General features: G+C 48.6%; 1 protein-coding gene across 1 annotated transcript in view; it reads left to right on the plus strand.

The window, feature by feature from the left end:
- Window positions 1-527: 527 nt before the first annotated feature.
- Window positions 528-15,443, plus strand: part of LOC134932275 (mucosa-associated lymphoid tissue lymphoma translocation protein 1 homolog) — a 122,855-nt gene continuing 107,939 nt past the window's right edge. The window contains exon 1 of the mRNA XM_063926569.1: window positions 528-655. The gene's annotated coding sequence lies outside the window, so the exon portion shown is untranslated. The remainder of the gene's footprint in view (window positions 656-15,443) is intronic.

A 15,443-nucleotide genomic window follows, 5' to 3' on the forward strand; every position in this document is an offset into this window, starting at 1 on the left:
GTGTTAATTTAGTGTTCCCTTTATTTTTTTGAGCAGTATATATATATATATCCCTATATGTATAGGGGTGGTGGGGGGGCACCAACATTTTATCATGCCTCCGGGCGACTGGGGCGAACTTACGCCACTGAGCTGGAGGGTATGTCAGTACAAACAAACAGTAAACTGTTTGCAACATTTATGACCAAAATACATTGACTAAAATTAATGTTGTGATACACTGACTAAATCTTGACAAATAAAAAAAGAGACTAAAATGTGACTTTAAACTACAATTTTAAGTAAGCGACTAATGAATAAAACTTAATTTGAAATCCTTGTCAAAACACTATAAACAGCTGAAAATCTATGTGTACCAATGTACAGTAACTATCTGCTTGAGAACACTACTGACCCAGTGCCAACCCTCCAGCACCAGCCTCAGCCGCCAGGGACTTCCCGAGGAATCACATGCTTATTAATAAATCCAGTTTCACTTTCACCTCTGGCTGCTGCACTGTTATTGGTCCACCTTGTGCTCTTTACTCGCTTCACTGTGCAGCCTGACCAGGAAGTCAATCAGTGTGTTTTATTATTGCTGCTAGTACTGCTGCTGTTGGATGTGTCACCATGAGCTGTTCTCAGTGCTGCCAGGGCCGGGCAGATCATTCCCTTGGTGAGTATGTACACCGATCTCTTGTGATCACAGATTGTCTCCTCCACTACTACTGTACTGTAGTATCTGTATAATATGACACAGATGGGGAGCTCATGTTAAAGAGAGTTTGGCTGTGAAGTAATAAGTACTGCCAGCAGGTCGCAGTTCCTCAGAGCAGTTGCTACTTTGGACTGTAACAGCTGCAGCATTCCACAGCAGTACAGACATTAGGTGGAAACAGGTGTGGGCTAATCTCAGTTACAGCATACCTCCCAACATGACCCTCTCCAGGAGGGACAGAATGCTCTGCTTCTGGACTTCCCTCTTAAGTTATAATTGCTGTCACCTGTTCTGAAACACCTTTCTTATCCATTTACCTGTTCAGCAGAGGTGCCGGCAATCATGAATTAAGAGAAAATCCAGGAGCAGAGCATTGTGTCCCTCCTGGAGAGGGTCATGTTGGGAGGTATGGTTACAGGTTAATCTCTCACAGAGTTAGTGACTAGTTCAGCGTCCAGTGATGGAGCAGTGCAAAAGTATCACAGATAGTAAATTTACCCATTTTACATATAAAAACCGGTACGAATTAGGAAACCCCCTTTCCTATACTTTCAATGGAGATTTGAAGAGTGAAAAATCGGTACAAAAACCCTTTTTGCCAGGTACAGACCATAAAAAAGGTACAGTTGGAGGGTATGAGTAAATAGTGGGGATGTAGAACATGTTACAATTCTATACTGTACCTCCAGTACTTACATTCATCAATACATACCTACCTACATACTGTACATACATACAATCATATGTATTTAATTAGTGGCAATAGTTGCGGAATCCGGATGATAGGTTGACAGTTATTAGGTTGATAGTCAATAGGTTGACCCCATATGGTTGTCATACATATGCGACATGGTCAAAGGGTCGACATGGCAATGTTCGACACAGCATATATATATTTTTTTCTGACTTTTTCATACTTTGCCATCCACGTGGACTACAATTCAGAACAGTAACCTATGCCAAGCAGAGCGGTGCGAGGCACCTTGCGAGGGGACGCGGTACACTAATTGGGGGTCCATGTGCTCAAATCTACAAATTGACACCAAAAACCGTTAAAATCTCAAGTTGCTGTTTCACGTTTCGACCATTTGCGGTTCCACCTTTTTCATATGTTGACCTTTTGCATGTGGACCTTTTGGTGTCGACCGTCTAACTGTTGACCTACCATACCGCACCCAATAGTTGCAAAGAGCTAAAGTATGAGCTGTTTATCTGGCATCTTGCAACTACCATCATTGATTTTTTGTTGCTCCCCAATGAAGTGTGCAACAACCCACCCCCTGCTTGTGAGGGGGCAATTGGCCGCTGAAACAGCATTGTAACATTGGCACCAACAGCAGAATTTGACCAGCTTATGACCTGGGCTCAGCCATAGAATCATAGCTTTTTGTATGCAACCCTATGGGGCAGACATAAAAAAATCTGTGAATCTGGTAGTGATATACGTGTAGAATATAGCCGCACTTGCTAGCGAGGGTGAAAACACTGAATATAATTGAATTGACATTTTAAATGTTGGGTTACTTTAATTAGGGGTGATGGTGCACATCAGCCTCCAGTCTGCATAGGAAAAGATTACACACACCAACATTTGATTATAAAGGTGCAGCTTATAACATTACCTGAGGACAGAACTATCTGGCCATCTAAGAAATACTGGCTTAAACTGTCTGCAGAAGTGGTGCACTTGTAAAACGCGTCACAAGATCACAAATTTTATGTATCTTATGGTCTCTAACATATTACGAATGAGACTACATTTATTATTAAACCCCATCTGGGACAATTATCCAATAAACTATTGATTTTAAGGAACTGTTACTAATCCTTCAATTGGTGGAACCTGTGTATTTGGACTCTGTAGATAAGAGATTCTGGATTCCTCTTTTTTCCTTACAAAGCAGCAAACATCACCAACTAATTGGAATTTGCTCCCTAAGTGGACAGGGTGCGGACCCGCACTTATTATATATTATTATTATTATTATTATTATTATTATTATTATTATTATTATTATCCTTTATTTATATGATGCCACAGGAGATCCTAAATTACAGAGTACATAAATAAATAAGCAAAACAAGTAAAAAAGTGACTTACAGTTGAAGACAATATAGGACAGGTACAGGTATATAAACATATCTGCATCAGCAGACATCACTGAAATAAGAATTAGGGTGGCAGAAAACAGAGGAAATTGGTGCCGTCTAAGGGAGTATGGAGTAGAACAGGCCTGGCCAACCTGTAGCTCTCCAGCTGTTGTGAAACTACAAGTTCCAGCATGCCCTGCCACAGTTTTAGTAATTTTGAAAAACAAAACTGTGGCAGGGCATGCTTGGACTTGTAGTTCACAACAGCTGGAGAGCCATAGGTTAGCCAGGCCTGGAAAAGAAGATGGTTTAAGTAAGCGGTGGAAGGCACATGAGGGAAGAAGGCCTTGCTCGTGAGAGCTTACATATGATATACTGTATATTCAGTCTACAGTTCAGTAACAAAATATTTGGTTTGTTATACTATCCCAAAGAAAACTGATTTGCTGAAGTCTCTTATTCTACATAATTATTTCAAATTGAATTACAATGTACGTAATTTGTACTAAATGTCGACATTCAGTATGTCAACATGGTCAGAATGATGACAGTCGGCATGTCAGCACTTTTCTACTGTGATAGCCTTATCCCTAGCCGTAGCCTAACCTTAAACATTAATCTGTAAAGTCAATATAATGACTACATCCCCAGTGTGCTACAAAGACTGCCAGACTCCAGCTTCAGGTTTGAATCTTCCCCCTCCCATACATATTACATACCTTACTCCTGAACACCTGTGGGGAAGATAGATCTTTACTGTTGCAGTAATGGGATGCGGTCATGTGACTGGCGCTCGGGATCCCGGTGGTCACCATGCCGACACCGGGATCCCGAGCACTCAAAATGCTGGCAGTCGGAATGACGACCCACAAGCTCTTTTCCCGCTCGTGAAGGTCTACGACACCTCTAGAGTGGGAATAGAACCTGTGGTGAGCCACAGAGCCTGCTGCGTGGCGAGCGGGCTTCATTAGAACCTGTGGCGAGCGCAGCTGCCGGCATACTGATGATCGGGTTAAGTATGACCGTTGTAAGTATACTGACGGCCGGCATCCTGATAGTCGATAACTCATACTGATTCCATAACGATATCCGATGTCTCTGCGAGTTACATCCCCGGCATATCGGAGGAATCTCACATTTTAGAAAGACTCCTCCTGGGAGACTGACACTGTGTATGTGCACAGTTTAGGTTTCTGAAGGCGGCTATGGGAGAGGGATCTGAGGATAGCGTAAATCAGCAAGGCCAAACTACAAAAAGCTCAGCTTTTCAGAGTTTGGTACATAGGGGTCAAACCGTAACCCACACTGATAATAATGGGGACTGCGGTCTGCAGCCTTAAGTAGCCTTTGCAGGAGGTTTATGTGAAATCTCCTGCATTAGGCTTTTGGCTTACGGCCATTAGGTCGACAGTCATTGGGTCAACCACTATTGGTTGACATGCACTAGGTCGACATGGTCATTAGGTCGACATTGGCAGTAGGTCGACATGAACAAGGTTGACATGAGGAATTCACATTTTTTTAAAAAACTTTTTCATACTTTACGATCCACGTGGACTACAATTGGGAGCGGTAAGCCCGAAGCATGGTGAGCGGACACGGTGCACTAATTGGGGTTCCCCGTCACTTTACGAAGAAAACGGCACCTAAAAAAGTAAAAAAACGCATGTCGACCTTTTTCAAAGTCGACCTTGTTCATGCTGACCTAATGATCATGTCGACCTAGTCACCCTGTCAACATAATGCATGTCGACTAATAGTGGTCAACCTAATGACTGTCGACCTAAGTCTTGTTGACCTAATGACCCATACTCAGGCCTTTAGGCCCTTATTCTGGTTTATACACAAAAGCCTAAGCATCGCAAGTGAAGCAGCTGCCCAGAAGGGATGCAGTTAATTTACCGGCTGTCGGGATCCTGACATTCAGGATACTCACGCCGGAATCCCTGACAGCCGGTGAAATGCCGGCAGTCGGAATCCCGACCGAAGCCCGGTATTCCAACTTGGGTGGTGGTCCACGCCACCACCTGAGGGAAAATATAATAGTGTGGCAAGCAAAGCTCGTCACCGGGCCCGCTGTCAGCATTTTGGCTGTCGGGATTCCGGCGTCGGTCTTCTGACTGCCGGGATCCCGAATGCCAGCAAATCATACCGAACCCGCCCAGAATTGTATAGATATCCCCCGGAGCCATCTCAAAGCCCCAGCAACTGCATATACTTATGCAGCATCGATGCAGAAACAAATACAATCGACTCCCCTAGTGAGTCTTGCACAAATTCTTACACCTTCGGCTTCTTGCAGCCTATTATATTTAGCTCTTTTCAAAAATGAAAAAACTCAGCTGGAAGCCAGTTTTACAACCTTCTTTGTGGAAACCTGCCATTATAAAAATAAATAAATGTGAATAATGTAGAAAGGATTTCCCCTTCACACCTACTGCTTCAAGGGTAACAATTCCATACTCTCTCTCTCCCACAACTTTTGTGAAACACAGTTCCTGTTGTATAGAACTGTGGCTTAGAGAAGAGCATTTATTTCCTCTTTCTTTTACAGTCATAAATCACCTAAGAAGCATATCATGTAATGGTCTTTGTTACCAACACAATGGTAAAAAAAAAAAAAAAATTGGATATTTTGCATCATCAACAGTCTGTACATCTATTGTGGGGGGTGCAATGGAAGAGACATGGAGGAAGCTGCAAAGGGAGACACGGAGACACATGGAGGGGGCTGCAAAGGGAGAGCCATGGCGGGGGCTGCAGTGGGAGAGCCATGGCGGGGGCTGCAGTGGGAGAGCCATGGCGGGGGCTACAGTGGGAGAGCTATGGCGGGGGCTACAGTGGGAGAGCCATGGCGGGGGCTGCAGTGGGAGAGCCATGGCGGGAGCTGCAGTGGGAGAGCCATGGCGGGAGCTGCAGTGGGAGAGCCATGGCGGGAGCTGCAGTGGGAGAGCCATGGCGGGGTCTGCAGTGGGAGAGCCATGGCGGGGTCTGCAGTGGGAGAGCCATGGCGGGGTCTGCAGTGGGAGAGCCATGGCGGGGTCTGCAGTGGGAGAGCCATGGCGGGGGCTGCAGTGGGAGAGCCATGGCGGGGGCTACAGTGGGAGAGCCATGGCGGGAGCCACAGTGGGAGAGCCATGGCGGGGTCTGCAGTGGGAGTGCCATGGCGGGGGCAGCAGTGGGAGAGACATGGAGGGGGCTGCAATGGGAGAGGCATGAAGGGTGCTGCAAAGGTAACTATAGGGGGGCTGCAAAGGGAGACACAGAGACATATGGTGGGCGCTGCAAAGGGAGACACATGGAGGGCGCTGCAAGCTGAGACACAGAGTCACATGGAGGGTTCTGCAAAAGGAGGGACATGGAGGACAGCTGCAAAGGGAGGCACAGAGACACATGGAGGAGGCTGCAAGGGAGGCACATGGAGGGAGCTGCAAAGGGAGGCATAGGCACATGGAGGGGGTTTCATAGGGAGGCACATGGAGGGGGTTTCATAGGGAGGCACATGGAAGGGGTTTCATAGGGAGGCACATGGAGGGGGTTGCATAGGGAGACACATGGAGGGGGCTGCAAAGAAAGAGACATGGATGGGGTTACAGTGGGAGAGACATAGCGAGGGTTGCAATGGGAGAGACATGGCGAGGGTTGCAATGGGAGAGACATGGCGAGGGTTGCAATGGGAGAGACATGGCGAGGGTTGCAATGGGAGAGACATGGCGAGGGTTTCAGTGGGAGAGACATGGCGAGGGTTGCAATGAGAGAGACATGGCGGGGGCTGCAATGGGCGAGACATGGAGGGGGCTGTAGTGGGCGAGACATGGAGAGGGCTGCAGTGGGCGAGACATGGAGAGGGCTGCAGTGGGCGAGACATGGAGAGGGCTGCAGTGGGCGAGACATGGAGAGGGCTGCAAAGGGAGAGACATGGAGAGGGCTGCAAAGGGAGAGACATGGAGGGGGCTGCGAAGGGAGAGACATGGAGGGGGCTGCAAAGGGAGAGACATGGAGGGGGCTGCAAAGGGAGAGACATGGAGGGGGCTGCAAAGGGAGAGACATGGAGGGGGCTGCAAAGGGAGAGACATGGAGGGGGCTGCAAAGGGAGAGACATGGAGTGGCTGCAAACAGAGAGACATAGAGGGTGGTGCAAATGTAGAGACATGGAGGGGGCTGCAAAGGGAGAGACATGGAGTGGCTGCAAACAGAGAGACATAGAGGGTGGTGCAAATGTAGAGACATGAAGGGGGCTGCAAACTGAGAGACATGGAGAGGGACAATAGGAGAGAGACGGAAGGGGCAATGGGTAAGAATAGCAGTTTTTTTCTTTTTTTGTGAATGATGACACTATTTATGCCCTTCATTTTAGATCATAGGGCACCTATGTATTTAGTGCACCGGGCCCCCCAAAGCTGTCCTGACATAAATGCTTATTACATTATTTTGACCCGACTAATTAACAAAAAGGGTCTGCTCTGTAATTATTTTGGCTTAGAAGTGTCTTGAAAAAAAAACATGAAGACCCTAAGGGTGCTTTGAACTGAAAAAGTTTGGGAACCACTAGCATAGGGATTTATTACACAAGTCCTGCATTTCCTTTCTCATTATAATGTTTGTAGATCCAAGTTCATATAAGTATCCCTTCGGCCTACAGTGTATGACAACACACTGTAAGAACCCAGAATATACATACTGTAGATATAAAGTGCTAAATGGAGGCTTGTCTATTGCTTCTAGTTCATCTGTTTTAATCTTAGATTTTTCATTTTTCCTTTTGTATTATAGTATATGAAATTGTCAGTCAGGTTAACCCTGAAATGTATGTGTACAAAAAAAGTTACCTCCAATCAGGTTGCAACCCAGCAATCAATGAGATAACGTACAGTATGTAAACTAGGCTACAAACTATTACTCTATTCCAAGTATCAACCTTACCAGGCTTCCACACTCAGGGCCGGTTCTTCCCCTTGTAGCGCCCCGGGCAAAAAAAAAAACCCTGTTAGGGGCGTGACTTAATACGGGGGCGTGGTCAGTTACGCCCCCATTTGTAGCGCCGCTGAAAGAAAAAAAAAGTATACATCCCCGCTCCTGATTCCAGACCGCTGCAGACCTCCGCCGTCGCCGCTCCTCTCCTCGGTTGCATAGACACTAGAGGTCAATTATGACGTCATTGCGCACGGCACAGCAAAGGTCCTCTCCACGAAGGGAAACTAGACGCGTAGCGTCTGGTTCCCTTCACAGCGGGGGCACTGCGGGGGGCACAGTGGTGGATCTTGCCATGGTGCGGCCCCCTCCGGATGGCGCCGGCGCCCCGGGCAAAAGTCCTGCTTGCCCGTGGCAAGATCCGCTACTGTCCACACTAGACACTAAGGGGGAGATGTACTAAGCAGCGATAAAAGTGGAGAAGTGAGCCAGTGGAGAATTTGCCCATAGCAACCAATCAGCATTGACATAACATTTTTAATTTGCATACTATAAAAGTATATAGAGCAGCTGATTGGTTGCCATTGGCAACTTCTCCACTGGCTCACTTCTCCACTTTTATCACTGCTTAGTACATGTACCCCTAAAACACTAAAGGGTGTATGTAGCAATAATTATGGCAGTGCCATGATTATTAACAATCCTGATCGTGATACAGTTTTTAACATAGTTTTCATATCTCTGTATTCAAAATATCTGCAGGGACAGCAGTTGCGAGAACCACTGTTTCTGCACATGTATTCCCGGCACAATATAAGCATACTTGACAACTTTGCTGCCACTCCTTCAGGAGGGGGCAGCCCGGACGGTGCATAGGGGGTGTGATGGTGCCAAAGGTGGGCTGTACAGAGGCGTGATCACATCATCGTGGCTCCACCCTCCGTTATACACTACCGAGAAAATAGGCATTGTATAGCGGGTGAGCGGGGCTACGATGAAGAAATTCAGCACAAATCGCATCATCGGGCCCTCTTGGACTGCCCACTTGTGCTCTGTAAGTGGGTGCCCACAGGGGGGTACGAGTTGCTGGATGGGGGTTCAGGAGACTTGCCCACCTTTCCGGGGGGCCGGGAGCACCACCCTATTTTCGGGCGCCTCCTGGCCATTCCGGGAGAGTAGACAAGTATGATAAGACATGTTTCGGATATTTGAAAGACCCCTCCATAGTTATAGACACTGCCTATGTGCATGGTGTCAGTTCCCAAAACACTTCAGAGCAGGACGGAGGCGATGGGTGAGGGATTGCAAGACCCCTCTCCTGCATAAATACCTCCATACGCATAAAAAGGTTATAGTTATCTGAGGGGGATGTAGTTATGTGACCGGCGGGATGTTGATCGCCGGGATCCCGGCCACCGGTAACCCATTTTGTGGTTGGGAGAGATGGCGCTCACTGCGGGACGGTTTGGGTTAGCGCTGCTAGACCTGGAGGTGTCCTACCTCCTTTTGCAGATATTGGAAAGAAAATGGTCAGCGCGCTCTGGGGGTGTGGATATCAAGGGGGAAGGGAGGGGAAGGAATGGGTGAGAAATGACGAAATGTCTAGTTTTGTATGGGAAGTGTCAGTGATGACTGTAAACCCTATGTACACAATGATAATCGTGAGACAGAATAAACTGTGTTTGTATATTTATTTTTGCTTATGTGAATCCCTCTTCAGTTGTGTCGTGCAGACCACCCTTTCTGAGTGTACCCTCCTGAATGGTACACTTTTACCCAGACCCTTACAGTCAATATGTCTAAATTACCACTATCAGGTGTGTCTTGCAGACCACCCTTTATAAGTATACCCTCCTGATGGTATACCCTATTCAGAAGGACCCCAGCTGGGGTAAATGTCGGGTGTACCCTGGTGTGGGTCACCTTTACCATAGGTGTGGTGTGCCTATGTACTTCCGATTAGTCTCTGTTAGTTTGGTGCAAGTGAGTGTGACAGTTTGCGGCGTCCCGCCTGTCAGACTCTCACTGTTGTGCTCGGCTGGAGGTAGCGGGTGTGGGGCTGTGTAAGTCTCACTTACCGCCGGGGGCAGGCTGGTGCGCCTACCGCCGGTGTCTGCAGTCCCGTCCCGTGTCCTGCGCTGCCTCCGCGAGTCCTGTCTGTAGCTCCGGTCCCCATCTCACTCACAGGCGCTGCTGTCTTCCTCCTGCTCGCGGGTCCCGTCCGCTACTTCCTGGTGTCGGTGTCACGTGCTGGGTCACGTGAACGGACGAAGTATGTCCGGAATCGTGTATTCTCCCTCTCCGGCCTGAGAAGGGGATCTGTGGTATAATTGCAGGGTGAAAAAGTCTGTGTAAGATTGTGCACCAGCCTGCCCCCGGCGGTAAGTGAGACTTACACAGCCCCACACCCGCTACCTCCAGCCGAGCACAACAGTGAGAGTCTGACAGGCGGGACGCCGCAAACTGTCACACTCACTTGCACCAAACTAACAGAGACTAATCGGAAGTACATAGGCACACCACACCTATGGTAAAGGTGACCCACACCAGGGTACACCCGACATTTACCCCAGCTGGGGTCCTTCTGAATAGGGTATACCATCAGGAGGGTATACTTATAAAGGGTGGTCTGCAAGACACACCTGATAGTGGTAATTTAGACATATTGACTGTAAGGGTCTGGGTAAAAGTGTACCATTCAGGAGGGTACACTCAGAAAGGGTGGTCTGCACGACACACCTGAAGAGGGATTCACATAAGCAAAAATAAATATACAAACACAGTTTATTCTGTCTCACGATTATCATTGTGTACATAGGGTTTACAGTCATCACTGACACTTCCCATACAAAGCTAGACATTTCGTCATTTCTCACCCATTCCTTCCCCTCCCTTCCCCCTTGATATCCACACCCCCAGAGCGCATCGGTAACCCATACCTTACCCATCTGAGGATGGTGGTAGTTTTAGAGTCCAAGCTTTGTGGAACTTGGTAGGACCATGCTGTACTCCCCATTGAGAATATGGGGACTGTGTCTGAAGTGCTAGCTAGCCTTTTGCAGGAGATTTCTGTGAAATGTCCTGCATTAGGCTATTGATACAAACCTCCTATACGTATGCGACTATGGCAAAATGCAAATGCTGGTGCAGCAGCTGCGACTTAGAATCGGTCCCATAGAGTTCACACATTCTGATGGAACAGTGACGCTAATTGAATCTGCCCTATAGTGGGAACTCATTCTCCACCATGTGCCGCCTTGATGTCGGCTATGCAAATTATCTCACAACCATTCCAGAGCTATATTGCAGAGAATTGTTTCACCCTGTAGATTGTAGTCTCTGTGTTCATTTACGTGCTGCACACCAGAAATTCCATTGCTAATGGTGTAAGAGCAGAGGGTCAAGGATAGGTCCTCTCCTGCTGCTACAACAATACTAATGGATTCATGGCTCTATTACAGTAATTCAGGATGGAGATTTTCTGACCCTTATTTCCAGGCATCTTCCTGCACACAGTTATTACAGAGCACAGCTGGCAATTGGAGTTCTACAAGTTCCTGACAAAAGAAGTGAGGAGATAACCTTGTCACTGCTGACTCTCGGATCAGGGGGAATTGGCCCCTGATTATTCATGTGAGCGAATGTTTATTTCTATGGCACCTTACAGTGTACACAGCTCCTTACACAATTTCTAAAGGGGGGTACTGACTGGAGAGATGTGTGCTGAGCGATCTTAACACAGACCGCTCAGCACACATCTCTCCCCGTGCTCAGCACGGCGCGATGTGCTGAGCGAGGGGGGACGGACGGACGGACGGGGGCGCTCACTTCACACAACGGTGAAGTGAGCGAGCCGCTAGATTGAGCCTGCATGCAGGCTCAATCTAGCACAGGTGATAGCCCCGCGCATCGCTATCGCTGTGTGGCATACACACGGCAGATCCGTGCTTAAAATCTAAGCAATCTAGTCAGATTCCTTAGATTTTAAACACGAATCTCTCTGTGTGTACCCCCCTTTAGTGGTATACCAGTTTCTGATTGAGAGATTGTTGTAAGAGCCACAGGCATAGATGGGAATTGCAGCAGTGCTACCAAAGGATGTAAAGTAAGAAATGGATTTAGACCCATAGGGGGTTATTCAGTTAGTGCTGTTTTTTTCGACCAGTCGAAAAAACTGCACTTTTCGCCCGTTTTTAGGTCGTATTTACGTTCAACCTATTCAATGGGCGTGCCATTTTTTTGACAGATCGAAAAATCCAGCACTGGCGAAAACCATGTGTATCAGCGCTGATACACGTGTTTTGGCGAATTCGCAGCCGTTTTCGCCCATTTTTGGCACAATTTTTGACCATGCGGATTCGACAAAAAAAAAGATGGTGAAACGGCATTCAGGGCAGCCATCAGGGGAAGACTGTGGGGACTGGTGTCCCAGTCCTTACAGCAAAGGGGGGGGGGGGGGGGCAACCCGGTCTTCTACCGCCAATACCTGTAGAGCTGCACCAGTCTGTGAATCAACAGCAGGCTGATGCACAGGGAGTATTTCTTAAAACAAGCCTTCCCTGTGCATCAGCTCTCTGTGAACCATTCCTCTAGATCCGCAATGCTCTACCTATACAGTATGTATCGTCACAATGTATGGCATCACATAGGGGTGGAGCAGTGTGGCATATTCTTTTTTGGGAGGGAGGGGCCCTGTCTATTTTGTCAGTCCCGGAGCCCACAATTTGTGATGGCATCCCTTACGGCATGGGTGAAAATGGATTAAAGAATTGGTGAAGTCGCCCGCAATTCAATACCCTGTGTCGACTTAGTGCCTCTTTTTCGACCTGTCCAAAAAACGGCACTTAATTGAATACCCCCCATAATTGGAAGATACAGTAGTAGAACTATTCAGAGCTTTATTCCTATTGTGTAAGGGAGTGCACATTAGTGTCAGCTCACTTGAAATGCAAGCATCTTCAACCATCCTACAACCTGTGGGAGTTCTGGATAGAAATGTTCTTCCTGCTAAATCAAGTGTATTTCTCTGGCATCCATAAGGGATATTGGGGGGAAACTAGTATGATGGGGTATAGACGGGGTCCAAAGGATCCAGTGCACTTTAAATTTCTTCAACTGGGTGTGCTGGCTCCTCCCCTCTATGCCCCCTCCCACAGGCAGTTTAGAAAAAAGTGCCCTCAGGAGAGAATGCACATCTCTGCAGCTCCAGAGAGTTTTCTTCAATTTTCTTTAAAACTTGTATTATTTTCGGTATGCGGTCTGGGCAACAGCATACCTGCACCGTGGGAGTTAGGGGGGGTGCGCACACCTCTAACGCTGCCTGAAGGTAACATCGGTGGTGAGTACAAACCGGGGGCCCCGCTAGGGTGGGTCCCCCGGTTCAAAGTGCGGATGACCACGGTTGCGGCCTACAGGACCCTCGTGTGGGGGGGGGTCCCGCTAAGATCCCCCGTGTAGAACTGGCACGAAAGGGCTTGACTAGCACTTGTGTGATGTTTTAAGCTATATAGGAGACTTTGCCAGTATAAATATTTATTATAGCTCCGGTGCCATTAGAGGGGGCGGAGCTAACTCAGAGCGGGACCTGAGGCATTTTGGTGCCTTCCTCTGCTTACTGCAGCCGTCTACAGCACACGCAGCGCTTCCTGCCTCACAAGACACGCTGGAAAACTGGTACAGGGTGTAGCAAAGGGGGAGAGCCGTTTGTGTGCACCAGGCCCGCCATCAGAGGGGTGCTGCGGGCAAAAATCCATGTTTCTCCCCTCTGGAGCCCCGCCGGCTAAGCCTTCCTACCCGGGGCCGTCTGCTCAGTCCTTTCGGTCTAACAGATTTCATTCTAGGGCTAGAGGTGCCTCCACTGCGACTAGAGGCACCAGAGAGGAGACAGAAAACCCAGCCGTCACAGGTTCTCAGGAGAGCACCAGTTCTGCATCCACTGATGCCTCGGCATGACGGTGCCCACCCACCCCGAGGTGGGAGCTTGACTGCGTCACTTCAGCCGCGTCTGGGAGAGCTCCTGCCAGGAAACCTGGGTAAAGGACCTCATCGCTCACGGCTACAAGCTGGAGTTCGACGGCGCTCCTCCTAAACGATTTTTCAAATCAGGCTTACCAGCTTTGGAGGATATGCGTGTTACGTGGCAACAGGCCGTCCAAAAATTGGTCCAGTCTCAAGTCATTGTTCCTGTGCCCCTGCAACAACAGGGAAAGGGTTACTACTCCAACCTGTTCGTGGTACCGACACCGGACGTTTCGGTAAGGCCCATTTTGGATCTAAAATCCTTTAACATTTGCCTAAAGGTTTTCAAGTTCCAGGTGGAATACTTGCGAGCAGTGCTTGCAGGCCTGGAAGACCGGGAGCTTTTATTTCTCCATTTAGGCCGCACTATCCAACTTCTGTCACACCATGGTTGGAATCTCAATTTAAAAAAGTCCCACCTGGGGCCAACTCAGCGGCTCCTGTTCCTGGGAATGTTGCTGGATACTGTGACCCGGAAGGTGTTCTTCCCAGGGGATACAGTGAGAGCACTTCAGGAGATGGTCCGCATGGTTCTCCGGCCTACTCGAATATCCATCCATCCTTGCATAGGATTGTTGGGAAAGGTGGCAGTCTCATACGAGGCGATCCAGTATGGAAGATTCCATGCCAGGACATTACAATTGGATCTCCTGAGCAAGTGGTCCGGATCACATCTTCAGATGCACTGGATAATACGGCTGTCACCTCAGGCGAGGATTTCTCTCCTGTGGTGGCTGTGGTCCTCCAACCTACTGGAAGGCCAAAGTTTCGGGATCCAGGATTGGATACTCCTCAGGACGGATGCGAGGATGGGGAGCTGTAACCCAGGAGGCTCAGTTCCAGGGCAGGTGGTGAGCCCACGAAGCCCTCCTTCCGATCAACATTCTAGAACTTCGGGCGAACTTCAGTGCTCTGCTTCAGGCCTCTCCTCTACCTAAGGATCACGCAATACAAGTACAGTTGGACAACGCCACAGCAGTGGCGTACATCACTCGGCAGGGAGAGACAAAAAGTAGAGCCTGCATGCGAGAGGTGTCAAGGATTCTCCTCTGGGTGGAAAGAAATGCAAGAGCACTGTCAGCAATCTTCATTCCGTGTGTGGACAACTGGGAGGCGGACTTCCTGAGTCGTCGCGATCTCCACCCGGGGTAGTGGGGGCTGGTGTTCCAGCAGATCGTCGACCGGTGGGGTTGCCCACAAATAGACATGATGGCTTCTCGTCTCAACAAGAAACTTCCCTGGTATTGCTCACGCACCAGGGTCCCTCAGGCGAGGGCAGTGAACGCACTGGCGTCGCCTTGGCCATACCGGCTGGTCTACCTGTTTCCTCCGATTCCATTGCTCGCAAGGGTGCTAAAGCGAATCGGAAATCAGGGTGTTCAGGCAATTCTAATTGCCCTGGATTGGCCTCGGAGGGCGTGGTACGCGGATCTGCTGGATATGTCCGTCGAAGACCCTTGGTCTCTACCACTCAGAAGAGATTTTCTTCAGCAAGGACCGTTTGTCTACCCGTACTTACTGCGACTTCGTTTAACGGCATGGAGGTTGGGCGGAACATCCTAGCTCACAAGGGCCTTTCCAAGAAGGTTATTGCTACCATGGTTCAGGCCAGGAAACCTGTGACGTCAAAACACCATCATCATATCTGGAAGAGATATGTATCTTGATGCGAGGAACGCAAGTATTCGCCTGCATAGTTTCACTTGGGACGTTTCCTGCAGGCTGG

This window comes from Pseudophryne corroboree, chromosome 6 (genome assembly GCF_028390025.1).
Source record: "Pseudophryne corroboree isolate aPseCor3 chromosome 6, aPseCor3.hap2, whole genome shotgun sequence".
Taxonomy (NCBI): Eukaryota; Metazoa; Chordata; class Amphibia; order Anura; family Myobatrachidae; genus Pseudophryne; species Pseudophryne corroboree.